The sequence below is a fragment of the Atractosteus spatula genome, chromosome 3 (assembly GCF_055471065.1).
Source record: "Atractosteus spatula isolate fAtrSpa1 chromosome 3, fAtrSpa1.hap1, whole genome shotgun sequence".
Lineage (NCBI taxonomy): Eukaryota > Metazoa > Chordata > Actinopteri > Semionotiformes > Lepisosteidae > Atractosteus > Atractosteus spatula.
The window spans coordinates 68,089,073-68,114,330 of NC_142708.1; the positions used below are offsets into that span (position 1 = coordinate 68,089,073).

Here is a 25,258-nt window from a genome sequence, read left to right on the forward strand (position 1 = left end):
ACATGTTCTTGTCCTTGTACATGCAAGACATCCTATCGGAGCACAATTTGTCACCACATTTCCAGCAGGTCAGACTCGCCTGTGAAAGGGGAAGGATAACCACTAAAATTATGGGTCTGGTTTTTATTTTTAGTTTTTGAGCTTTTCAGTGAGGGGTAGTTCTGCAGGTGTTTGTCCTGCCAGAGAAAAGATAGAGAATAATTATGCAGGAGGGGGAGAGGGAGAAGAAAATCTTTGTGGTTCTGAAGAGCAGGAGGGGAGATATAATGCCCCACTCTGGAAAAAAGGACAAAGCAGAGGAAAGGAAACAAGCAGCCTCCATCCAGGACTTTGTTCAGCTCTCTTTCTTCTCTGTAAAAGATCCTGCCAATTACTGAGAGACAGGTTTATTTACTGGACTTGTTCCCCTTGTGATGGTGGGTGGGGTTACTGGAGTTCACATAAGTCCTCTTCTCAAAACCATTGCCAGAACTGTAAGTTCATTTGAATGTTTCCGCATCCTCTATATTTAAAAGGTGTTAATCACTTAGCATGCAGGGTCTCTACTGCTAGATCCCAGGCAAGACCTCCTCCAAAGAGGCAGAGCTCTAACTCATTCATACCCGACCCCTCCTCTGAAGGTGTGGCACTCAGGGACTGGTTCGGGCCCGACCCCTCCTCCGAAGAGGCAGAACTTATTGACTGGTTCAGGCCTGACTCCTCATCTCAAGGGGCAGAGCTCAGTGATGGGCTTGATCCTTACCCCTCCTCTAAAGGGGCAGAGCTCCGTGACTTGTTGAGGCTTGACTCCTCCTCCGAAGGGGCGGGGCTGAGTGACTGGCTCTGGCTTAACCCCTCCTTTGAAGGGGCGGAGCTGAGTGACTGGCTCTAGCTTGACCCCTCCTATGAAGGGGCGGAGCTCACCAAAGATGGACGAGCACCAGACTTCTAATGGTTTGGCCAACAACATTGTGATAAGTGTAACTACTACAGTTAGTTTAGATCCTACTGTTACTGCCACCACTAGTTACTGTTGTCTACTTATACTTACTCCTGCTACTGTTATTACTGCTGCTAGTTACTACTACAGTTAGTACTGTTGCTACTAACTGTTGCTGCTACAGTTATTACTACAATTAGTACAGCTGCTACAGTTACTACAACTGCCAGTTACTACTGTTACCACAGCTACTACTGTTAGTTCTAGTTACTTCTGCCGCTACAGTTACCATTGTTATTACTGCACTACTGCTGCTACTATAGTTACAGCTGTTATTACTGCTGCTACTGTTATTGCTGCTAAAGTTACTGCCACTCCATCTGCAGTTACTGCTGCTAGTTACTACTGCTACTGCTGTTATTACTGCATCTAATGTTACTACTGCTGCTGTTACTACAACTTTCTGTTACTGCAGCTATTTTTACTACTACTGCTACAGTTAGTACTACTGCTGTTACTACCTTCACTACTGCTTCAACAACTAATAATAAGAACACAAAAATAAGAACGAGAGGAGGTTCTTTACACAAAGGGTGGTAGGTGTATGGAACAAGCTGGGTAATCATGTGGCTGAACCCAGTTTCTTGGGATTCTTTAGGAAACCTCAGGGGTGAGATCCTCAGATCAATAAGCTCCTGACTGTGAGCAGAGGTTACAGTGGGGATCTGCGAGGGAACACACAGGGGTTAAGAGAGGAGAAGGAAGACGAGCACGGTGTTTCAGCTGTGGAGCCTCTTCAGGTGTGTGGAGGAGGGGCTGAGGCTGCAGGAGGGGGGGCAAGGGGGGAGTGGGGGGTGGGTTGTTGATTCCCTGTGCAAGAATGGAAACAGAAGTCATGGCACACTGTGTGCATACTGTCCTGCTGGAGCGGTACTGTCGAGAATAATCTCAACAGGGCATCTGTTTCCCTCCCCTGGTGATTACAGCTCCTACAAGTCTTGACATCAGTTCCACAAGGCTTGGTAGGTTCTTGCTAGCTGAGCCTGAATGGCGCATCCTGCTGGTGTTTGTTTCTTCCTGCCGCCCACTGCCCGTACGCTCTTGACCCTGTCTGAATTGACGCGTGAGCCGGGTTTGCTGTTATCTTCATCAAACGGGCCAGTGGCAGGTGCACGGGCAGCCCTTGTCACTTCTGTCGGCCTTCTGGTCTCCCGGCACAGCACCCTCGGAGAAGGGGGTCTGGTTTACTACTGCTGTCTGGACCCCAGCAGTCGTGGGGTGCAACCTGGGTGCTGTGCTTTGGGCAGGGCAAGAGGCCCTGTCTAATATTCCGTGCACCCATACACACGTGTCTCTCTGTGAAGACGCACACCGCACACAGGCACACAAGTGTCTTCCAAAGGAAACGTGCAGAAGAGGGGAGGTATTGTGAGTTATTAGATAACATGGCATAATTAGGCGACAGCTCCGCGTTTTCCGTCTCTCTCTCTCCAGAAGAACTCGAGTAACTGCACCGACAGAGCCCTACAGAGAGCCAGGGCTCTGCTTTCACCCGGGGAGGCAGGAGGGGGGCGGGGCAGCTCTCTGAAAATAAACCTGAGCGAGAGAGACCATTCGACGGCGCAGGCAGAGCAGAGCGGAGCGGGCGCTCCGGAGGAGGACCGTCTGACTGACTGCGCTGCAATGGAATTAAAAACTGCGCAATTTCAAACCTCCGCCGCTTCTCCCGGCCCGGCTCGGGAAAACACCAGCCAGCAGGGCAACACCGGACGCCAGACCGAATTGGCATTCGGACTGGGTGGGTTTCTTTTAGAAAAAACATACTCTGCACTGGGATGCTTTGGGATTAACAAGATGACTCAACGGATGGCCGTGGATACAAGTGGGATATATGTATTTAAAAACCCCCACAACGGATTGTGGATTTCACAAATAAAATGCACAGTTTTAAAAAAAATACAACAACAAGGGAGCCATGCACCCGTTCCTGTGAAGAGAGGTGTACACGTCCATGTTGATCCCAGGAGCGAAGCGCTGTGTAACATCCAGCTTGCGGGGCTGAGAGATGGAAGCGCTATCGGCCGTCACTCGGATCGCGCACATACGTGTCTGTAAACAGACGTCTCGGAGGTGCTCGCACACGCAGCGCACACGTCCCGCCTTGTGCATCCTGCGCGACTGCAGCACGGGTGCGTTTCGGGGGCAATTCGCATTATATAATTTCGGAGTGCCTTTTCAGACTGCGTGGCCGGGCGTCTGTCAATCACGGCGGAGAAGAGATGCTCTTTTTATTTTTTTGAAGCAAAACACGCTGGGAGCTGTAACAGTTGGGGCAGCGATCGCGGCACCTCCCAGAGCGAGCGGGGACCTGCAGCAGGTAAGGGTTAATGCCGCGTCCGACTTCTGGGGGGGTCTAGAAACTTTTTTGCGTTATTATACGATTATTTGCTCGGGAATGGGTTTAAAATGTGCTTCCGTCTCGCGTCTGGTGAGCAGCAGGCAGTGCGATCCGCCAGGACTGCTTGTAAAGATGTGCTCTGTCTGTAACCCCCGCCACAGACGTTGCGGAAAACAGCTCAGAAATGTGTCGATGAAACCCTGAGAATTTTAACTTCAGGCTTTAAAAAAAAACGCAGTGGGATTTTTAAAAAAAACTGCAGCGTGCAGCTTCTTGCAGAAGGCCAGTTTGATCCATAAAGACGAAGATGAACTTTGTTTTTCTGCCGTAACTTGTGCAAAAGAAAGATCACGCCGAGGGCACTCCGTGACTGTGCGTGTTTTCCAGAATGCGTCTGTCTGTATTGAGATCTTTCCTTTTCCCAGGCTGGGGCTGAGCTCGTAGCGTCACGTTTACGAGCTTTACGGGAACCGTGTTATTGTAAAATGAGTGGGAGGTCTGTTACAATCTATGCGCTTCCAGAGGAAAATCCCACGGTTTCCTCCCACCCCACACGTAACTTGTTCAAATCACGTTTCGGTAAGAGGTAGTACAGTGATTTTGCATGACTTGTTTCTCTTCTCGGCTCCCGAATTCTCTCTCTTTTTGTCCTCCGGAGAATCTGGGGCCTGATGGTGGGGAGGAGTGTCGCATTTGCTTTCTGGATGTCATGTGGTAGCATTGTGGCGGGTTTGCAGAATTTCCAGGAAGAGTATTTGAATTTTTTTTCATTTTATTTTTTTTTCCGTCTCCCTCTGCCCTGTCCCCGCCTCCTCGCGTCTTGGCGTCGTGACGCAGGTTGTCCACCAGGGGGCGGCCCAGCTTGAACTAGGAGCAGGCGACCTGGGTCCCGCAGGAGCAGGTTTCCTTGCTAGATTAGGTTTTATCGACCTAAATCAACACATAACTGGATTGTGTGGACCCCTCTACCAACTTCCCCGGCTCTGCCGCTGTACAGAGACCCAGAAAACCTGCAGACACAGGCACGCAGTCCCGGTCCATTCATTGCAGTGCTTTGGTAGACCAGGCACTCCCACTGTTCTCCCAGTGCTTTCAGCAGCCGCCTGGAGTCACATTCTGTCATGGAGGGGAGAGGAAAATCTTCCCATTGTGTAGTGCTGACGTGTTCTGAAGGATTTGTCCTCGTTGAAAACTTCATTTCTGTCCCCGCACTCATACTTATAAGTACTGTACTGTAAAAGCCTTGAACTGAACCAGTAGTGGTGTTTTGTATGACTGAAAGCCTACATGTAAGAGATGAAGGTCCTCAGTCTTGTGCTAAGTGAGAGATCCCGTTTGTAAGAGCAGTGGTGTCCTGGTGTCCTGTCTACACTCTCCTCTGGGGCTGTGCAGCCTGCTGTCCCTGCAGTCCCTCGTCACTCTGCTGGTGCAGCAGTGTCCCCCTCCTCCCCCTGGCCAGGAGGGGGCAGCACTGCAGGGGTGGTCCCGTCCTGTATGTGAGCTTGTCCAGCCATTTCACGAAGGATCGCTGGGAAGCAGCTCCTACTTCATGGCAGGGGCAGCCTGTGCCAGACACCTGCCGCCCTTTGTGTAAAGCTCTGCCCCCTGTGCAGCATGGTCTGGTGGTCTCGTACGCTGACCACCAGGCGCCTTGCTGCAGTGCAGCAGATCAGATTCCCCTGGCACAGCAGGCAGTGATTCTCTCAGGGACGGTCCTCCATGCCAAAGGGGGGATACCCCCTTGGAGGATACCCTGGCCTGTATGACAAGCTAATGACAGAGCCCAGACCAGAACTGGCCATGTCTGGTCGACAGGGCTCGACCTGCGTTTTAACTGAGCCACTGAGACAGCTCTTTAACTTCCCACGTGCGATACTGTGTAGCAGTGAGATAGTGTTTCTACCTCGCAGCTCTTGGCACCTAGGTAGGATTCTGGACCTAGGGCACCCTCTGAGTGGAGTTTGCATGCTCTCCCCTGGTTTTTGAGTGGGTTTCATCCCCTCTTCTACAGACGTGCTGGCTCGCTCGGCTGGGGTCTGTAACTCACGCCCATGTGCTTCTGTATTGACAAAATGTATGGTCACTTGCATTGTTAAGCGCCTTGGGGCAACCTTGTTGTGAAAGGCGCTATATAAAAATAAATTGGATTGAATTGTGCGAGCGCATGCTCCACAGCGGATGTCTGTCTCCCCCAGGGTATGGGCAGCTCTTGGGATAGGCCCTGGCTGTGACCCTCATCGGGAACGTGTGGCTTTCTGGTGCCGGTGCATGTAAGAAACCAGTGTATACTGGGATGCTCCGTGTCCTTGAGCGTGGACAAGAGAGCTCTCAGTGCTGCTGATGGCGAGAGGGGGAGAAGCCGTGGATAGCGGCGGCCTCCGCACTGACGTCGCTATTTAAAAGCCATCCTCCCTAGATCTCTGCAGGTCACACGGAAATTCAACCATGACTTTGTGAGGTAGGAGAAGACCCTACGTGGCTGGGGGGGAGCATGCAGACTCCACACAGAAAGCCCCCTCAGGCTGGAACTGTACCCAGGACCTGAGAGCTGTGAAGCAGCAGCAATAACTGCCAGACCACTCGCACAGTCATAATAATACCATTGCAAACCAGTAATAATAACGCAGGTGACACACAGGATAACACAGGGCATACACGGTTAGCCCTGATGCAGGCTGCAAAAGTCAAGAGCTCTCTTCCCTGGGAGCAGAGACGGGAGTGATGTCCTGGGGTCAGTGAGAGGTCAACCTTAGTAGGGATAGATACAGGTGTCTCTCCCTGGCCAGACCCTGTACCCTGAGAATCTGGGTGGAGAGAGGTCACGGGCAGCATGGGTCTGGCTACCTATGCACAGCCCTGCTCTCGCCAGCAGTTGCCCCGAGTCTCGTCGGTGCTTCAGTTCGAGCTCCATGACGGCTCAGAGTGAGGGCTCTTTTATCTCCCCCTGAAAGCATGCTCTTCCAGCACGCTGTTCACGCCTGGGAGGAGTCTGTCTGGAGCGGAGCTGAGTACAGCACAGCACAGCGAAATCAGGGTGTGAACCGATGGAAATACGTGTGCAGGTGTGAATATAGTACAACAAAGCACAGCGGCTAAACGTTAAAGAGCAGTAAAGCTTGCTGAAGCGTGAGAATTAGAGCCGAAGTCCTGGAGAGAGCTCGGCTCCGAATGACTGTCACTCTTGCCTGGGTGGGGCTGCTCTCGACTTGCTTGAGCTCCCTGCAAAGCTGCTTTCCTCCTCCAAGACTGGGAGAAGCAGAAGTTCCACTTCGGCTTTGACCCCCAGGAATCTCCCGAGTCCTCTGGGCGCAGGCCAGGTGTACACCACACGTGCCAGTGTGTCCTGTCGGTGTTTGCAGCCATATCACCCTGCAGCTCCCAGCTGGCAGCCCCACTGGAGCTCAGCAGGTGTGAGCCTGGCCAGTACCTGGATGGGAGACCTCCTGGGAAAGCTAAGGCTGCTGCTGGAAGAGGTGTTAGTGGGGCCAGCAGGGGGCGCTCACCCTGCGGTCTGTGTGGGGCCTAATGCCCCAGTATAGTGACGGGGACACTACACACCAAGACTTTTGGATGAGATATAAAACTGAGGTCCTGACTCTCTGTGGTCATTAAAAATCCCGGAAAACAGTAGGGGTGTTGCCCTGGTGTCCTGGACAAATTTCCCCCTGGCCTTTACCAGTCCTGGCCTCCTAATAATCCCCCTCTCTGAACTGGCTTCATCACTCTGTTCTCCTCCCCACTGAGAGCTGATGTGTGGTGGGTGTACTGGCGCACTGTGGCTGCCATCGCATCATCCAGGTGGGGCTGCACACTGGTGGTGGGGGAGGGGATCCCCATTACTTGTGAAGAGCTTTGAGTGTCCAGAAAGCGCTTTATAAGAGTAAAGAATTATTAAATCTGGGGTCTGTTTCCTCTTATTTTTTGGCGCACATGCTGTGTACACAACACCAGCGCCGATTAGTCTCATTAAGAATAAAACACAGTGGGTACCGGTGTCACTCGGGGGGTGTGGACGGGAGGTTTGGTAGAAGAAAACACGAGTCTGAACGTGTGAAGGGATTTGCGGCGCAGTAGTGCAGACCGTCCACAAGAGGGCGCCGTGCACCCGAGGAAGGAATCTGCAGACTAGCAGGACGAGCAGCAGCTGCTGCTTTCCTTTCTTTCAGTCTGCTGGGAGAGGGGCTGTTTCTTGCGGCATGGTTTCACTCATGAGATAACCTGTCAGGACAAAACTTTTTGTCCCATTTAGAAACTCTTACAATGCTTTTACCACGCAAAAAATGATAAGTGAAACCACGATGTCCGTATGGGATTGTTAATGTTATTGTCAAGAACCTGTATTCAGGCTGACTTTAATGAAGTGAGTTGTAAAACAACAGCAATGCAGAAATATACAATGTAGATTTGAACACGCATAAGGAAACAGTTAATACAGAACACAGTGTGAGTGGCACTGAAGCAGCTGTCTCTGGGGGAACGTGTACACTGGTCCGGTGGGTGGGTATGAGCACCAGCATGCACGAGCAGCCCTCTTCTGCAGTAACTGATATTCCGTAACTGTAATTGTATTCAGTAACAGCTGGGGAATCGCGCTCTGAGGGCAGGAGCTCTTACTGGCCTGCGTCAGCCCGGTTCTGGTTTAACTGGGCCGACGGAACCGCTTCTCCCTGCTCTGCACACCAGGCTGAAAAATCACAGCGATGAGCGATCACATTCTAAAATACCAACTCTTGACAAACAGGAGTGCCTGACTCCTCCAGGAGTACCCACTAAGGTGCTGCTCGATATTCCAGTCTTTAAATTTTACATTCGCTTGTGTTTGGAAGTTCACAGTGCGTGTGCGATAACTGAATAATAACAGTTCACCAGCATGTATGTTTACATGCATGCTGATGTCGTACTAGCACACAGATCTATTGAAAATACCCACAGTGTCTTATGGAGACCAGAGAAGGCAGAAATACACTTGCGTACTATTTGTTGTCAGGTGACTAACTCTCACTGTGTTCTGTTACTAGACATATAGTGATATATATATATAGTTCAGGTGGGGAGCTGCGTCAGCATGCGTAGGCTGCAAAGGAACAAGTAATAGGTTTATTCCATGCTGAAAAGAGAAGAAAGAGAACACAACGTTTCGGCCGTGGAGCCTTCTTCAGGTGTGAGGTGTGAGGTGTGAGGTGTGAGGTGTGAGGTGTGCGGTGAGGTGTACTCACACCTGAAGAAGGCTCCACGGCCGAAACGTTGTGTTTTCTTTCTTCTCTTTATTTCAGGGTGTATATTCTCAGGTGACTGAAAATCTGAATTTATTCCTGCATTGCCATTGGTTTTGTTTTCTGGATTATAAGTATTGTGTTCCTTCGTTTACTTTTTATTGTGCTTTGTTTTGTTTTTTTCTTTGTTCGAGATGCACAGTGTCCTTGGGATTGGAAAGGCAGTTTATGAATAAAAGTTATTGTTATTAATTTATGTTTTTAATTCCCAGAGAAAGAGCTGGCCTCCCGGTGAGCCATCTTGCAAGGCTGTGGCACAGAGGAGGGGGCGTGTGCCTTCTGACCAACCAAAGTGCACAGCAGCGCGGAGGCGGAGACAGCTGGGGGGGGGGGCTGCGGCCAATGAGAAGAGGAGGCGGGGCGAAGGGACCGGAAGGAAGAGAAGGAAACATGTCTTGTGTAAGGGGAATGAAGGAGGCGGGCTCTGCTCGCTCCAAGCCAATGGAAAGGAGAGCTGTCAGGCCCTTCTGCCGCTGGGAGGAGGCAAGAGGCACGCCTGCGGCCGGAGAGGTGAGTGTGATGCTGTTGCGTTCATCACAGCGTGTGTAGCGTGCTCCATCTGAAGTACACAGGAAATCGAAAAGGTGTCGTTCCACAGGTCTCATCTTGAATTCGACAGGGTTGTACCCCCTTTCACCTGTCAGACATTGCAGAATGTTCTCCAGTAGGTAAATGGCAGACTTGGTCAATGTTCTGGCAAGATGTGAACTGAATTTCTGGCATGCTCAGCTGGCCAGTGAGTTAGACAAGGTGAATCACTTTGTGTGGCAGTTTATGACTCTTGTGATAATTCAAGAGATTCGGCCTCAGCGGTCAGAGATCACGCAAGAGCAGCAACAGTGAGCTCAGGTGTTTTATATCCGAGCTGTCCCACTGGGAACGCAGGGAGGGAGGGTGTTTGGGCTGTGCTGGGCCTGTGTCTAAGGCTGAAGCAGAAAGTCTGTCCTGCTCCTGGTTTGCAGGCCGAACCCAGCTTGTCCGTGCCCCCAGCTGTGGGCCCCTATGGGTGCCGCACTGGGCCACACAGGGCACCTGGTGTGCGTCTTCATCGTCATTGTCCAGGGGAGCATGTCCTCTATGGTCCTGCTAGTCAGTGGGCCCAGTCCTGTTGCTCCACAGCTGTTTGACCAGGCCCGCTCGCTGTGCAGACTCCCTGTGATTGGTGTTGCAGCTAGGAAATTCCTGCAGTGCACTGGCCTGGGGGCCCAGTCCACTCATAAGGAGTCATAACATGCAATGGGTTCCAATACTGATTTCTTTTATTCTTAAAGCTTTTCTGGGTAACAGGGGGAGACAACATCGATCTGTCATCGGATATCGTCTAGAAATGATCACATCTGTTGCGGTGGAGGAGCTGGATGATTTATTTACATGTGGTTTCGTGTACCACACCTTATTCATGCTGTGGTAGCACAAGCTCAGATCCAGCTTCCTTTACCTCGTCAAATCGCCCGGCTCTTGATCGTTTTGTGCGAAAGCCTGATTCCGATGTGCGCGTGCCCGTGAGGGGCTGGTTTAATGACCCTCTCTGCCGCTCCTGTGTTTTCCGCTCTGAATTCTGTCACCGCCCCGTGTGTGTGGAGGTGTTGGGCACAGTCTCGCTCTTCGGGTTTTCCACCTGGAGCGTTTAGCACCGGTAGCTTCAAGTGAAAGAGGGGCTTCGCAGGGATGCTGTAGCAGCAGGCAAGCGGTAAGCGGACATTTGAAAAAGGACGAGGGCAGTGGCTTTCTGGGAAGGGTCAGGGGGATGGCCTGTGTGGGGGAGCTCGCCCAGTCTTGGCTGTCTTGGGTTCAGGACGTGCTGGACTATTCAGGCCCATCGGCTGCTTTGTTCTCCACTTCTTGAAATGCCCCAGCAGTGTTGGCTTTGCTGCAGGGATGGGGATTCTGCTGGTAACTGCTGCCGCGGTGTGCAGACAGGTGGCCAGCCCTCCCCGAACTGCAGCAGACTCCTCTTCCGGCGTAGTTTGCGCATGTCGAACGCGGCGTTTGAGAAGGTAAATTAGCTGGGCTGGCTCTCTTTCACTGAAATTCTTCATCTTGTGTTGAGAGAGAAGATTTTTAAAATGCACTGGCTTGCTCTGCGGTGGTTGTGCAGCTGTATGGGCATTTCTGAGGTGAACTCACTGCATTTGATCTGGGAAGATAAAAAAGTTTAAAAAACAGAAGAACAGAGACAAGGAAACGGGGCGGGAGGATGAGAAGGACAGAGACCGGGAGGGAGGGAGACAGGATACAGGGACAGAGAGAGGGAGAGAGTGGGTGTGCTGTGACTGAGCCTGGGGGAGTCTTCTACCCCCTGTCTCACAGCAGTGAGAAACAGAAAAGTGCTCCATGCCATTTACTTTCTAATCAAGCACGATAAAGAGGGACATTCCTGACCTGATCGCAGTGAAGATTTCTCACCAGAGACGTTAGCAGCCCGGGTTTTCCGTGCTACAAGACAAACAGCGCAGTCAGCGAAAGTGGGTGCTCTAGACTTCCTCCTTCTCACTCTCTCCCCGTCTTCAATTTCCTTTCAGCCTCCTCGCCTTCCACGCCAGCTGCTTCCTCCTCTTGTCCCCCTCGCTGTCTCCCTGCTTCCTCCTCTTGTCCCCCTCGCTGTCTCCCTGCTTCCTCCTCTTTTCCCCCTCGCTGTGCTCCGTGCCTCCTCTCCCTGCTTCCTCCTCTTGTCCCCCTCGCTGTCTCCCTGCTTCCTCCTCTTGTCCCCCTCGCTGTGCTCCGTGCCTCCTCTCCCTGCTTCCTCCTCTTGTCCCCCTCGCTGTGCTCCGTGCCTCCTCTCCCTGCTTCCTCCTCTTGTCCCCCTCGCTGTGCTCCGTGCCTCCTCTCCCTGCTTCCTCCTCTTGTCCCCCTCGCTGTCTCCCTGCCTCCTCCTCTTGTCCCCCTCGCTGTGCTCCGTGCCTCCTCTCCCTGCTTCCTCCTCTTGTCCCCCTCGCTGTCTCCCTGCCTCCTCCTCTCCAGCTCCGCTCTCCCATGCGATCCCTCTCGCCGGCTCTCGGTGTCTCTGTGGCGCTCACACTGCCTCCACCTTCTTGCCCCGTCTGGCTCCTCTCCTCTGCCACCTTCCTGTCTCTGCTTTCTGCCGCCTGCCCCCGGCTCCCTGCTCCCCTCTCTCCTTTTCTGTCTTCCTCTCCTTCGCCCGTCTCCCTCTCTCAGTTCGGTTCGGTTCAGCTCAGGGTGCTTGATTGGCGAGACCGGTGAGTACAATCAGTGCTGCCGAAGCAAATACTAATAAAATTCGCATGAAACAAAAAAAAAACTACAGGCATTTACAACAAAGACATATCATAAAATATTTACATATAGACAGATGGAGCATTATTGGGAGACAGACTCACTGTTCCTCAGGCACTGACAGGAGAACCCATACTGGGCTGCCAGTTCAACTGAGTTCCCTCCTCCCTCTCCCAGTAGGATTGGGACCTGTTGTGATTCTGGTAGGTGGGGGAACTCTGGGATTAGATTTCTGAATTTAAGGAAGAATGTTTCTCTAAACCCAGAATATGTGTCACAGTGCAGTAGGAAGTGCACCTCTGTCTCTATTTCTCCCCGCTGGCAGTGGGAGCACAGGCTGTCCTCTCAGGGCAGCCAGGTCTGCCTGTGTCGCCCAGTTTCTGTGTCCAGTCTATGGTCACTAAGCCTGTCCTCTCTGGACAGCCAGGTCTGCCTATGTCCAGGCTGTGGTCACTGAGCCTGTCCTCTCTGGACAGCCAGGTCTGCCTGTGTCGCCCAGTTTCTGTGTCCAGGCTGTGGTCACTGAGCCTGTCCTCTCTGGACAGCCAGGTCTGCCTGTGTCCACTGTCTGTGTCCAGTCTGTGGTCACTGAGCCTGTCCTCTCTGGACAGCCAGGTCTGCCTGTGTTGCCCAGTTTCTATGGCCAGGCTGTGGTCACTGAGCCTGTACTTCGTCAGGGTCTGTTTCTTTTTGCTGTTACTTATCTCTCTGTCCCTTCCTCCGTCCTCCCCTGCCTCCCTGTCTGGCTTTCTCGGTGTACTGCTGCTGCTGTACAGACCCAGCCCGGTGGGGGCCACTGGTCCTCTTGTTTATTCTGTCTGTGCTGCTGCTCTAGACCCACAGAGTACCCTAAGTCATTTTCTGACCATTGCTCAGTCCGTATCCGTACAAAGGGATGACGTCCGGAGTGCTTAGATATCAATAAGTTCAGAAATCTTCCATTCGTTCTTCATCATCGTATGAATGAATGAAAATGCAGAACAAAGCCTCTTCGGATTCTTTGTGTTCCAGCTGCTGCCGAACAGACGTGCGGTTTTATCCCTGCTCTGGCGCTGTCCGTCTTTCTCCCTGTGGCGCCATGTCTGTCTCTGCCTCCACCTCTCCGCCCAGGGCCGTGTCCTCCAGGTGAGGTAGCTGCTGCCTCTGGGGGCTCCCACTCTGCCTGAGGGTTTGTCACTGTGTGGGAGCGAGTGCTGTACAGCTGTGTGGGTTCTGGGAAGGGGGGGCAGAGCTGAGTTGGGGACAGTCAGTCTGTCAGGCTTGTCTCTGTCGTTCTGAGCTCGTCACGCCTCTGTGGCCTCAGGGCTGGCTGTGCAGAATGGTGACACGCAGCGAGTGGGGGGCTGATGGTCAGATGTGCAGGTTGGTCCAGATTTCGGTGTGTTATCACATTATCAATAGCGCTGAAGCTCGTGAGGGAAAATGCAGCAGCTGCCCTCGGCCATATCAGGAGGTGTTAGTGGGACCAGTAGGGGGCGCTCACCCTGCGGTCTGTGTGGGTCCTAATGCCCCAGTATAGTGACCAGGGTACGATACTGTAAAAAGGCGCCGTCCTTCAGATGAGACGTAAAACCGAGGTCCTAACTCTCTGTGGTCATTAGAAATCCCAGGGTGTTTCTTGAAAAGAGTAGGGGTGTTACCCCGGCGTCCTGGCCAACTGTCCCATTGGTCCTTACCAGTCATGGCCTCCTAATAATCCCCCTCTCTGAACTGGCTTCATTACTCTGTTCTCCTCCCCACTGAGAGCTGGTGTGTGGGGAGAGTACTGGTGCATCATCCAGGTGGGGCTGCACACTGGTGGGGGGGGAGGGGATCCCCATTACCTGTAAAGTGCTCTGAGTGGAGTGTCCAGAAAAGCGCTTTATAGGTGTAAGAAGTTATGATTTATTCTTGGAATGAAATGAGGTACTCGCCATCGTGATCGGGGGCGTGTTGGAGGAATATGTTTGGATGTGCCCTTTGTCTGTGTGTGGGTACAGTGATTGTTGCCAGAAATCTGAAGCCACATCAAAGCAAAATATGTTGATTCCAAATTGCACTAAAAAGACCAAAAAAAAGTGCAAAACCAGAGAGAGGTCTGGTAAAAATCAAAGCATGTTTCAAACTGTGATAAATTGTGACAAAGTCAGCACATGGATTAATCACAGGGAAACCACAGACTCACAGTGCTGGTTTGGACAGGTTTAAACAGTGATCAGGTAAGGGGCTGTGAACAATCACAGCTGAGTGAATGAAAAAGACAACTACTGCTGTGGAACTAGTTCACACAGAGCCTTAACTAACAGAGTTACAGGGGAACGGCAACGCTACTGTGATATGTCAGGGTTAGGAAGAATCGACATTGACGAGTGCACTTCAAACCACAGTAAAATTAAAATGTACGCAGTAACTTGTACAACTTCCAATTGACATCATAACATAGATGAAATTTCCAGCAGCATATTCTGTGATTCAGAACGAGGCAACAAAGCTTCTGGTGACATGAAGAGGCTCTGTGACATTGTGAACGAGCAGGCTAGATAGAAATAGAAATATTGCTCTTGACTTCAAGACGGTTTTGCTACTTCCTTGTTAACTCTGCGTGCAGATCTCGTTGGGTCTTTTCTGCGGTGAATTTCCAGGTGCACAGCCTGTACTTATTCGCTTGTACATCGCACGACATTGGTCATTACAGGGACTAGTGAGCAGGAAGGGCTGCATCACGTCACGGTTCAAGGGAACTCTCGTTCTCGCCCATGGTGAGACCCGGGGTTTGCGACAACGAGGCAACTTACATTACTTTTATTAAAGTTTACGGTTTTGTGCTTAATTAGAAATTTTTCTGTACTGTCAATGAAGTTATTTAGCTGCCGAGGTTTCATAACCGATCTGAGAAATTGGGGCTGCAGTTGCCCTTGAACCCTTGGTCATAAAGGAGAGTCTGGCACTGGCAGGCTGAAGAGATTTTAATCTTGAAATGAAGGGGAAGACTACCAGGCAGACTTGGCACAAATGTACAGAAGTGTCCTGTCAATCCCCTGGGACTATACCTGGGGTTCAAGAGGAACAGGATCCTCTGGACACAAGCAGGCAGGAGAGGGAATTACACATACGACAGAGAACAGGAGGCGCTTCTTTGCACAAAAGGTGGTGGGTGTGTGGAACAAGCTGCACTGGACCCTCTCTCTTCCTTTCCTGAGCCAGCAGATGTATAGCACTCGCCTACCCAAGGAAATGGGGCTGGGGCGGGAGGGGGGGCAGGAAGCCGTAGGTGTGGGAGCCAGAACAGACCATCTCCTCACACACACGCACACACCTCGGCAGGGGGAGACAGGAACCCAGCGTCCCAGAGGGAGAGGGAGAGGGTGTGCACGGGGGGGGGCGGTGAGTGGGTTGGGTCATCCACTCCCCTCCCCTGGCTGATACAGCACTGGGGGGCCTTGTGAGAGCAGAGAGCGAGCGAGTGAGTAACTGTAGCTCTCGAACTGTAGAGCGAGTGAGAGCGAGTAGATTATGTCTGTTTATTTTACTTTTATTTTTTGTTTTCTTTCATGTTAATTTTGTTATTTCTATTTGCTTTGGCAACACTGACTGGACCCATCGGTCACGCTAATAAAGCCCCTTGAATTGAACTGGAACTGTGTGAAGGAGGAGGCAGGAGGGGGGGGGGGAAAGGGGTTCCATCATTCAGACCAAGGGCCTCATTGTGAGCAGGGGTGTGAGGGAGCCTTTGTGTCAGCGAGAGAGGAGGGTAAGATCACTTCGCACACTCGGTGAGCAGAGGCAGAGAGAGGGAGGGCGAGTGAGCCAGTGAGGGAGAGCAGACAGGGACGGAGAGCAAGAGGGAGACGAGAGGATCACAGGGTTCAGATTCCACAGGTTTTACTGGTATTCCACTGGTTTTACTTGGGGCGGAGCGGTGGCTCTGTGGCTAAGGATCTGCACCTGTGGCTAGAGGGTTGCCAGTTCGAATCCCGCAGCCGGCAGAGGAATCCTACTCCGTTGGGCCCCTGGGCAAGGCCCTTAACCCCAACTGCTCCAGGGGCGCCATATAAATGGCTGACCCTGCGCTCTGAACCCCGAACTTCTCTCCCTGTCTGTGTGTCTCGTGGAGAGCAAGCTGGGGTAGGCGAAAAGACAAATTCCTAATACAAGAAATTGTATATGGCCAGTAAAGTGATCTTATCTGATCTGGCATGACCAACAAGTTACAGTGCTGTCAAAGTCATAACATGTAGAGCAACAACATTGTTATTCATCAAGCCATCTTCTAGCATCTTCTTCTGCTTCCGGGTCAGCCAGGGCCTACTGTAACGGCGATGTTGCCGCAGTGATGAATTACTGGACCCTATGCGACAGCTGGTGAATTTCAGGCGTCGGGTTTGAGGGAGAAAGCCGGGTGGGCTTAGCCCAGTCGAGGAATCGGAACCGGAGTCAAAGCCGTAACAGGGGTCGGGAAGCCGGAGGTCCAGGAATTAGACAGCTACAGGGATCCGAAGACGAGAACGGAGAGCTCCACTGTAAAACCAGTACTGAGTGCGCTGGTGGTGATGAGCGAGCAGTGTGATTGGATAATTAGTGTGTCGGCGCTCGCGGTGATTGGGAAGGGCTCGTGTCTGATTTAGTGCGGTTGTGACACCTATCACGCAGCAGGCTCAAGGCAGGGCAGACAGACAGACGCACACTCGCACCAGAGAGAACACGCGAGCTCCACACAGACACCACCCCGGCTCCGGAGCTGAAGCTGGTAGTTCCAGTTCGATAATGAATAAGACAATGGGCAGTGTGCAGGGCAGGGCAGCGACTGAGGGGCAGGAGAGAAGGTGGATTAGAGAGAGAGAGAGATTCAGGGACCAGCACGGCAGTGAAAGGTGACAATGATGGCGCAGTGAGTTTCCGAGGGCTCTGGGAGACTCCCACTCCGGGGAGGAGCGTTTTGTGCAGAAGAAGGGACGCGGTGCCTCCGAGGGGGAGAGCGGTGGGCGCAGCAGCAGGGACCCCTGCTTGCCGAGTCGAGAGTGGCCGGGCTCTCTCCTGCCGGTCCCACCCGGAAGAGGAGCGGGCGAGCTCCGGGCCCGAGGCGTCGCGCCCGGGCCTCGTACGGGCTCGGCGTTCCCCCGGGGTGTCTTCTCTCGCTGCCTCCACGCCCGTCTCGTGGGCCCGGTGCGGGACTGGAGGACTGACCAGAGGAGGACGTTGGGTAGTGTCCTGTCCCCTGAGGCTCCCGCTCTGGGTCTTGCACTGTTCTCATTCACTCCCGTGGGCACAGCTGTCCAGTGTGACTCCCTATAACAACAACAACAACAATAATGACAATATTTGCACTTCTATAGCGCTTTTCTGGACACTCCACTCCGAACACTTTACAGGTAATGGGGATCCCCTCCACCACCACCAGTGTGCAGCCCCACCTGGATGATGCACCAGTACTCTCCCCACACACCAGCTCTCAGTGGGGAGGAGAGCAGAGTGATGAAGCCAGTTCAGAGAGGGGGATTATTAGGAGGCCATGACTGGTAAAGACCAGGGGGACATTTGTCCAGGACACCGGGGTAACACCCCTACTCTTTTCAAGAAACGCCCTGGGATTGTTAAGACCACAGCGAGTCAGGACCCGGGGTCTTGCAGTGGTTTGTGTCAGAGCCAGGCCCTGTGTCGCCGTCAGCCTTGTGCCCGTTGCAGCGCTGTCCGCTCCTGACTTTCGCCAGCGGCGGGAAGCTGTGGCACAGACGGGATGGAAAAAGCCCGGTAGCACAGCAGCGCCAACACTGTCCTGAAGGGGGCAGTCTTCTGCTGTGTTCCCTGCATCCCACCCTTCCAAAACTAGGCCCCCTTCTGTAGCCAGTGCCCTCCCCCCACCTCAGTCATAATAAACCTGTGACCTGATGTAACCCGCCCACCGTCCCTGCTGCCCCCTGCTCCCTCTCTCCCCCCCTCGGCCCTCGACACAGCCTGCCTCGCTCTCGGACTCCTGTCCCTCCACTTCCTGAGCCGCTGACAGCGATCCCTGCTCCGTGCGGGATGGGATGGTCTGCCGGCCTGCCGGCCTGCCTTTGTGTGTCCAGGGAGCAGGGGCCCGCGAGGGGGGCGGCAGTGGGGCTGGGAATGAATGTGTAAAATAAACTGCTGCTTTCCTGTTTTCACACCCCCTTCCCGCCCCATTTCCTAATTTCCCCCTTGTCAACAACAAAAGAAGTCACACCCCAGCGACCCCCCCCCCCCCCCTAAGACAACACACACACCTGCTAACACAATGAAGGCATCGGCCTGATTCCCCTCTGATCAGATAACAGCCCGGCACCTCCGCCCGGCTCCCACCCCGGCACGCATGACTCACCGAGGCCCTGCGGTCCGCGCGCAGCCGGCTCTTTCAAATTCGACCGCGTGTGGAGAGGGCGACGTGCCAGCGTGCTGCACCACTCTCCCGCACACCTTCAGTCAGTCAGTCAAGGTTTATTGATCAGTGCACGGACAGTGCAGCAGACAGCGGAGATGCTTTATTCTCGAGCTGGTTAAGAGGGGCAGTAGAAGAGTAGACGGACAGACGTTTTTAGGGATTACGATACAATTAATGATACAATGGCTATTTACAGTACAATTACAGATTGCACGAAAGTAACACAAGGACAGGAGGTCTTTATGCTGAGGCGCTGTTCGTGTGTGTCCTGAGAGTGCAGAGTGACAGGAGGGCGCCGGTGCGCCCTGTCAGTGGTTATTCAAGTGGCTGCCTGTTCGCCTGCGGCCGGTTGGGTGACTGCAGGCGTCTGCTGTGGTTGGCTGCTTGCAGTCTTACTACCTGTTGGGAAACCCGGCAGTGCACGCAGGCAAGCCCCTGTACACGCACGCCAGGAGGAGGCCAGGGCGGCCAGCGAACCGCCCGCGACCGAGATTCCCCCGCAGACTGGGCCCACACCTGGAGAACACGCAGACTCCACACAGACGCTCCGCTCTCTGCACTGCTCAGCAGTCAGGGCGCGGACTCGCTGGCGGGGAGCAGTCTTTCCGGCCGCGCTGCCCCCCCCCCAGAGCGCCTGGCGTGACCCCAGCTTGAAGCCGCCCTCCTGTCCGTGCCCGAATGCGATCGCTTCCCGTCGTGCGCGGTGTCCTGGGACGCGCTCTCTCTCCCCGTCTGCCCGTGTGTGGAGCCTGCGTGTTCTCCAGGCGTCTGCCTGCCCCGTGACCTCTGACCTTTCGGCAGACTGGAGGTCAGAGTTCAGGGAGGAGAGGCCAAGTCCCTGCAGAGCGGTAGGAGTGTGGGCCCATGTGGAGCACGCTGAGTGTGGGAAACGGCAGAGCGTCCGAATCTGAACGCGTTTATCCCAATAAAGCCCTTCCGCGTCGAAGTGGCTGGGATCGGAGTGAGGCCCGTGACTAATGCACTGCAGCGGCTGACATTGTGGTTAATCAGAAAGAATGCACCTGGACAAAAGCAGCCTCTGATAAAGAAAAAGAGGCTGGCATTCCTAAAAGTATTGTAGTAGTATTGTTTTCACACGAGTCCTTAACTTGCTTTTCTGAGAGGCAGAGGGATAATGGGCCAGGCGAATAAGACCAGAGCTGGAGTTTTGCCTTTCTCCTGCAAGAAAAAGGAGAGCTATTGCTTTAAATGTCAAGAGTGCTGGGGATAAAAAAGAAACAAAAAAGAAGAGATGGAAGCAAACTATAGGCTCAGCTTCCTCGGCCTTTCCAGAGGGGGCTCCATTCTGCTGCAGCCATGCCTCTGAGCGTGAGGCAGTATGCTGTTGCCATGGCAAAAGCGGAATCCTGAAGCAGAAGCTCTCCAGGAGGGCCTTCCCATTGGTTCAGGGGCCTTTACCACATTGTGATGCCAGGAGCCGGCCGGCCAATGGGAGGCCTCGGTCTGGTGGCTGTTGCTAGGGGGAGTTGCTTGCAAGCTGTCAGCTGTGCTCTGGCTCCCCTCTCAATCTCCCTCTCTCTCCCCCTCGCTCCCTCTCTTTCGCCCCCCTCCTGCTCTCGTTCTTTCTCCCCTCTTCGCCTCCCTCCTCGGTCCCCTCTCTCGCTGTCTCTCCCCCCCCCCATAGTTCCGCGCTCGTGCAACGCGCACACGTGGGGAATTCACTGAATATTTCATGCTGTTGTGTCAGGGGATGAAACGCTGCCGTTCGGCGAGCCCTTTCAGACTCGTGCTCTCGGGGGTGGGCTCGACGCAATGAGGTGATAAAAAAATGCCAGCTTGAGCGAGGTATGCGCCGGGCGTCACGTAGGCAAAGAGCTGCAGCCTCCCGCGGCCCAGCAGCAGGGGCCGAACGGCATTTCAATAGGGTTAGCGGCCCCGCTCAGCGGCCGCCTGGGCCGGCACGGTCTGCCGCTCCTCTGCTCCGCCGGGTCACTGCGCGCAGATCCGCTCGGAGCTCCCCGCACGCTATCTGGAGGCGCAGACGCTGGAGTGCCGGGGCCCGGTGCCCGCGCCAAGGTCCTTCCCCTGATGCGTCTTCGCGCTGTAAGTGCTTTTGAACCGCTCTGTGGCTGGTGATCCCCCTCGCCCGTCCATCCTGGGACGTCGGTTTCGTTGATTAACCCGCCCGGACGCCTGCCGGCTCTCTGACACCAGGATCCCTGGTCCGGTTCAGGTCCGGTCAGAGAGGGGAGGGCCGGGGGCACAGCCCGAGACAGGATTTGAACCAGGAACCTCCCAGGGTGACAGCACCTGGACCCTGACCACTTGGCATCTGCCTCTAGATGCCCAATGCTTGCCCCCCCTTTTTCACTCAAAGAACTGAAGTAAGAGGGCGCAGATCAGCAGCTTCCCAAACACATGCGCTGTTGGGCATTTTGAGTCCGGTTTCAGCCGTCTCAAGGGTGTTGTGTTTTTTCTTTAGTTCAGCAGAGGTAGAGAAACTTGACAGAGCATTGCGTTTAAATCTCTCCCTGGCTGCCTTGCAGATTAAACAGCAGAAGGGGAAAAAAAAAACAAAATAAAAAAAAAACAGGAGGTTCCCATGAAGGGTTATTAAATGACAGAAGTCTGCCCTCGTTTTCTAAAATAACTCTACAGCGAGAAGTTTGTTTTGCAGTTGTGCTGGCAGGGGAATGCCGGAGATGGCAGGCCTGCTGGCAGCTTGCAGGTCTTGTTTGAATCCATCAGTGAACGGTCTCCAGCTCGTCCTTCTGTGCTGCCAGTCCTGCGGACTCAGGAACCCGCGTCATCACTGAGCGCTGTGCGGAGTCAGGGCTGGCAGCTGTGCCCGCTTCCTGCTTCACAAAGCTGTGCGTGCCTCCTTTCCCCCGGCCTGGATCTCCTCCTGGCTTTCTTTCTGGACACACACAACCCAGGGTTTCATGCACAGAGCTTCCCTCTTCCCTGTGTCCAGTAACACACACAGGACATCATTCCCTCTTCCCTGTGTCCAGTAACACACACAGGACATCATTCCCTCTTCCCTGTGTCCAGTAACACACAGGACATCATTCCCTCTTCCCTGTGTCCAGTAACACACAGGACATCGTTCCCTCTTCCCTGTGTCCAGTAACACACACAGGACATCGTTCCCTCTTCCCTGTGTCCAGTAACACACACAGGACATCATTCCCTCTTCCCTGTGTCCAGTAACACACACGGGACATCATTCCCTCTTCCCTGTGTCCAGTAACACACACGGGACATCATTCCCTCTTCCCTGTGTCCAGTAACACACACGGGACATCATTCCCTCTTCCCTGTGTCCAGTAACACACACGGGACATCATTCCCTCTTCCCTGTGTCCAGTAACACACACGGGACATCATTCTCTCTTCCCTGTGTCCAGTAACACACACGGGACATCATTCCCTCTTCCCTGTGTCCAGTAACACACACGGGACATCATTCCCTCTTCCCTGTGTCCAGTAACACACACGGGACATCATTCCCTCTTCCCTGTGTCCAGTAACACACACGGGACATCATTCTCTCTTCCCTGTGTCCAGTAACACACACGGGACATCATTCCCTCTTCCCTGTGTCCAGTAACACACAGGACATCATTCCCTCTTCCCTGTGTCCAGTAACACACACAGGACATCATTCCCTCTTCCCTGTGTCCAGTAATACACACAGGACATCATTCCCTCTTCCCTGTGTCCAGTAACACACACAGGACATCATTCCCTCTTCCCTGTGTCCAGTAATACACACAGGACATCATTCCCTCTTCCCTGTGTCCAGTAATACACACAGGACATCATTCCCTCTTCCCTGTGTCCAGTAACACACACAGGACATCATTCCCTCTTCCCTGTGTCCAGTAATACACACAGGACATCATTCCCTCTTCCCTGTGTCCAGTAACACACACAGGACATCATTCCCTCTTCCCTGTGTCCAGTAACACACAGGACATCATTCCCTCTTCCCTGTGTCCAGTAACACACAGGACATCATTCCCTCTTCCCTGTGTCCAGTAACACACACGGGACATCATTCCCTCTTCCCTGTGTCCAGTAACACACACGGGACATCATTCCCTCTTCCCTGTGTCCAGTAACACACACAGGACATCATTCCCTCTTCCCTGTGTCCAGTAACACACACGGGACATCATTCTCTCTTCCCTGTGTCCAGTAACACACAGGACATCATTCCCTCTTCCCTGTGTCCAGTAACACACACGGGACATCATTCCCTCTTCCCTGTGTCCAGTAACACACACGGGACATCATTCCCTCTTCCCTGTGTCCAGTAACACACACGGGACATCATTCCCTCTTCCCTGTGTCCAGTAACACACAGGACATCATTCCCTCTTCCCTGTGTCCAGTAACACACAGGACATCATTCCCTCTTCCCTGTGTCCAGTAACACACAGGACATCATTCCCTCTTCCCTGTGTCCAGTAACACACAGGACATCATTCCCTCTTCCCTGTGTCCAGTAACACACAGGACATCATTCCCTCTTCCCTGTGTCCAGTAACACACACGGGACATCATTCCCTCTTCCCTGTGTCCAGTAACACACACAGGACATCATTCCCTCTTCCCTGTGTCCAGTAACACACACGGGACATCATTCCCTCTTCCCTGTGTCCAGTAACACACACAGGACATCATTCCCTCTTCCCTGTGTCCAGTAACACACAGGACATCATTCCCTCTTCCCTGTGTCCAGTAACACACAGGACATCATTCCCTCTTCCCTGTGTCCAGTAACACACACGGGTAGCCTGTGTGAGAGGTGGCATACGAGACCAAGCTGTGTCGTACTTTTTCCTATTCACTTGCTTGGCAGACGTGCTTCTCCAGGGGGCCCTGCATAAACTGAAACACACAACGCAGGTATGTGCAGTAATAACAGTATCTGCAGCAGGTGCTCAGCACAGCTCAGTGCACAGATACAATAGTTCAGATACACAGTGCAGGTCAGTGGAGTAATAATTCAGTCCAACTCTTGAGATGCGTGAGAAATAAAGAGGTCATCGCAGTCGCAGTCCAATAGTATCAGAATGGCAGCCCAGGGTGACTGCAGACCCGTCTGATCTTTGTCACAGGCACAAGGCGTTTAAAAGGACTCGCTGCTGCAGGTATATTCTGTGGACTCTAAAGATGGAGCTCATGGGGTTTTGCATTTTTATCAATGGGGCCCGCTGTAGCTGAAATGTGCAGTGCTTGGAGATATTCTGTATTAATGGCGCTTATAGAGATGGTTCTGCTTCCGTTGTGCGTTCTTTCACGGCTCGTGGAAAACGTGGAAGATCGTGCATTTTTTTTTTGCGCAAGGAAAGACTTAAATGCCCTTTTTTCCCCCCGATGTGGAGGTTTAAAAATAGCTGGCGGTGCTGCGCTGGCCCTACTCCAGCAAGCGCAGGCAGAGTGACAGCGGGGCTGGCCCGGCAGTGCGGGAGAGAGAGGAGAGGCAGGAATGTGCGTTTTTACACCACTGATAAGACACAGGCTGCCTTCCTGGGGCTTTCAAGACGCCTTATCGTTTGGTGCGTTTTTTTTTCTCGTTTTTTTTTTCCCCTCCCTGTTCCCTGCTTGCAAACATATGTTCCTTTTTTTTTTAAATAGAAACCCCCTTTTTATGTTTTCTGCTGGAAGGAGCTTTTTAATTTGTCCTTTGCCCTCACATATTGCTTCCGCCTTGTGTGTGTGTGTGTATGTGAGGGTTGCTGTCCGTCCTTCCCCCCTCCTCTCCCTGTCCCTGGGGCTCGCCCTGCTCCTTGCTCCTGCGGGTCTCCTGCGGTTCTGTGCGCGAGCCAGGAGCTGCAGCGAGAGAGACAGGCAGGACTGATAGATCCCCGCTCCCGTCCTGCGGGATAAAGCCGGTGAGTCATTATGTGTGGAGAGCTGGTGTGGCGTGTGGCAGGAGGAAGAGGGAGGGAGGAGGGTGGGCCGTTTTGGGTGCTTTTTTTTGTTTTCTGCTGTCCTCTCTCTCTCTTTCTCACTTCCTCTTCAGTCTGAGGGCTGAAGCCTTCCTGCAGCTTCCAAAGCCATGCTCTCGGGCAGGGGCTCTCTCGGGGGAGCCCCCCGGGACCCCCCCTGCTGGGAAGGACGCGCCCCGCACCTCAGCCAGACTTGTGCCGCTGCTCCAAAAACAACTCTGTGCCCTGGCCGCGCTGGCGCCGGACCTGTGGGGGAGCGGTTCTGGCCAGTCACCTCGCAGCGCTGCTGGGCCGGGCCGGGCCGGGCTGGGCTCCTGCAGGCGGCTCTGGAGGAGGGCTGCTGGCCGTGTGTCTGACCGCCACTGCCCGGCTCGAGAGAGCTGCCTGCTGCGGCTGGCTCTCTTGCACAGCTGGGCCACTTCGGGCCCTGTCCGTTTTCTCTCCTCCTTTGTTTTTTGTTTTTTTTGCTCCCACCCTCAGTTGTGATTGAAGACGAATAATTGCCGGACGTTGGAGAGCATCCCTCCGGTTTGCTTCTGCTGTGCTGCGTCGAACGCGAGAAGATCAGCAGCCCTTTTCATGGGGAGTCGGGTGTTGCTTTGCTCTCCTGACGAGACTCCCGACGTCTGGGGCTGCCCTGTGCCTTACAGTGGCTGCGCTGACGTACAGACGGTCCAGACAGTAAACTGGGTGCCATGAAGTGGACGGTGTGGTCTGTGGATGGCGGGGGGTGCCGGCTAGGAAGCTGTCGGCAGTGCCAGTGACACCAGGGCAGGTGACTGGAGGAAACTGGGGGGGCGTCTTTCTTTCACACGTCATGAACTCCTTGCATTCACTGGAGCGGCTCGTGTCCCGCTGGCCGCGCCGAGCGAGTGCTCAATAAACCGACAAGAGGCAGCGCTCGCAGATCAGGATTGTTTCGCAGACTTTATTGATTCCGCGTACACAGTAAATAGCTTTGTTTCCGATACAGATGAGCGATGTGTGCACCTTCTGATACCTCAGAGCCGTCACTTTGAAGAAAGCCTTGGGATTTAGGAGTCCAGCGAGTGTCGGGCTCTCTGCTCTCGTCCAGAGCGAAGACTCTGCTTTCTCACTGTTACATGGTAGTGATTCTGTAAAGGCAGCCTGGTG

General features: G+C 53.5%; 1 protein-coding gene across 1 annotated transcript in view; it reads left to right on the forward strand.

Annotated features, from left to right (window-relative positions):
• Positions 1-2,541: 2,541 nt before the first annotated feature.
• The window catches only part of kdm6ba (lysine (K)-specific demethylase 6B, a), a 124,158-nt gene continuing 101,441 nt past the window's right edge, over positions 2,542-25,258 (forward strand). Inside the window, exons 1-2 of the mRNA XM_088910072.1 lie at positions 2,542-3,296; positions 8,803-9,100. The gene's annotated coding sequence lies outside the window, so the exon portion shown is untranslated. The remainder of the gene's footprint in view (positions 3,297-8,802; positions 9,101-25,258) is intronic.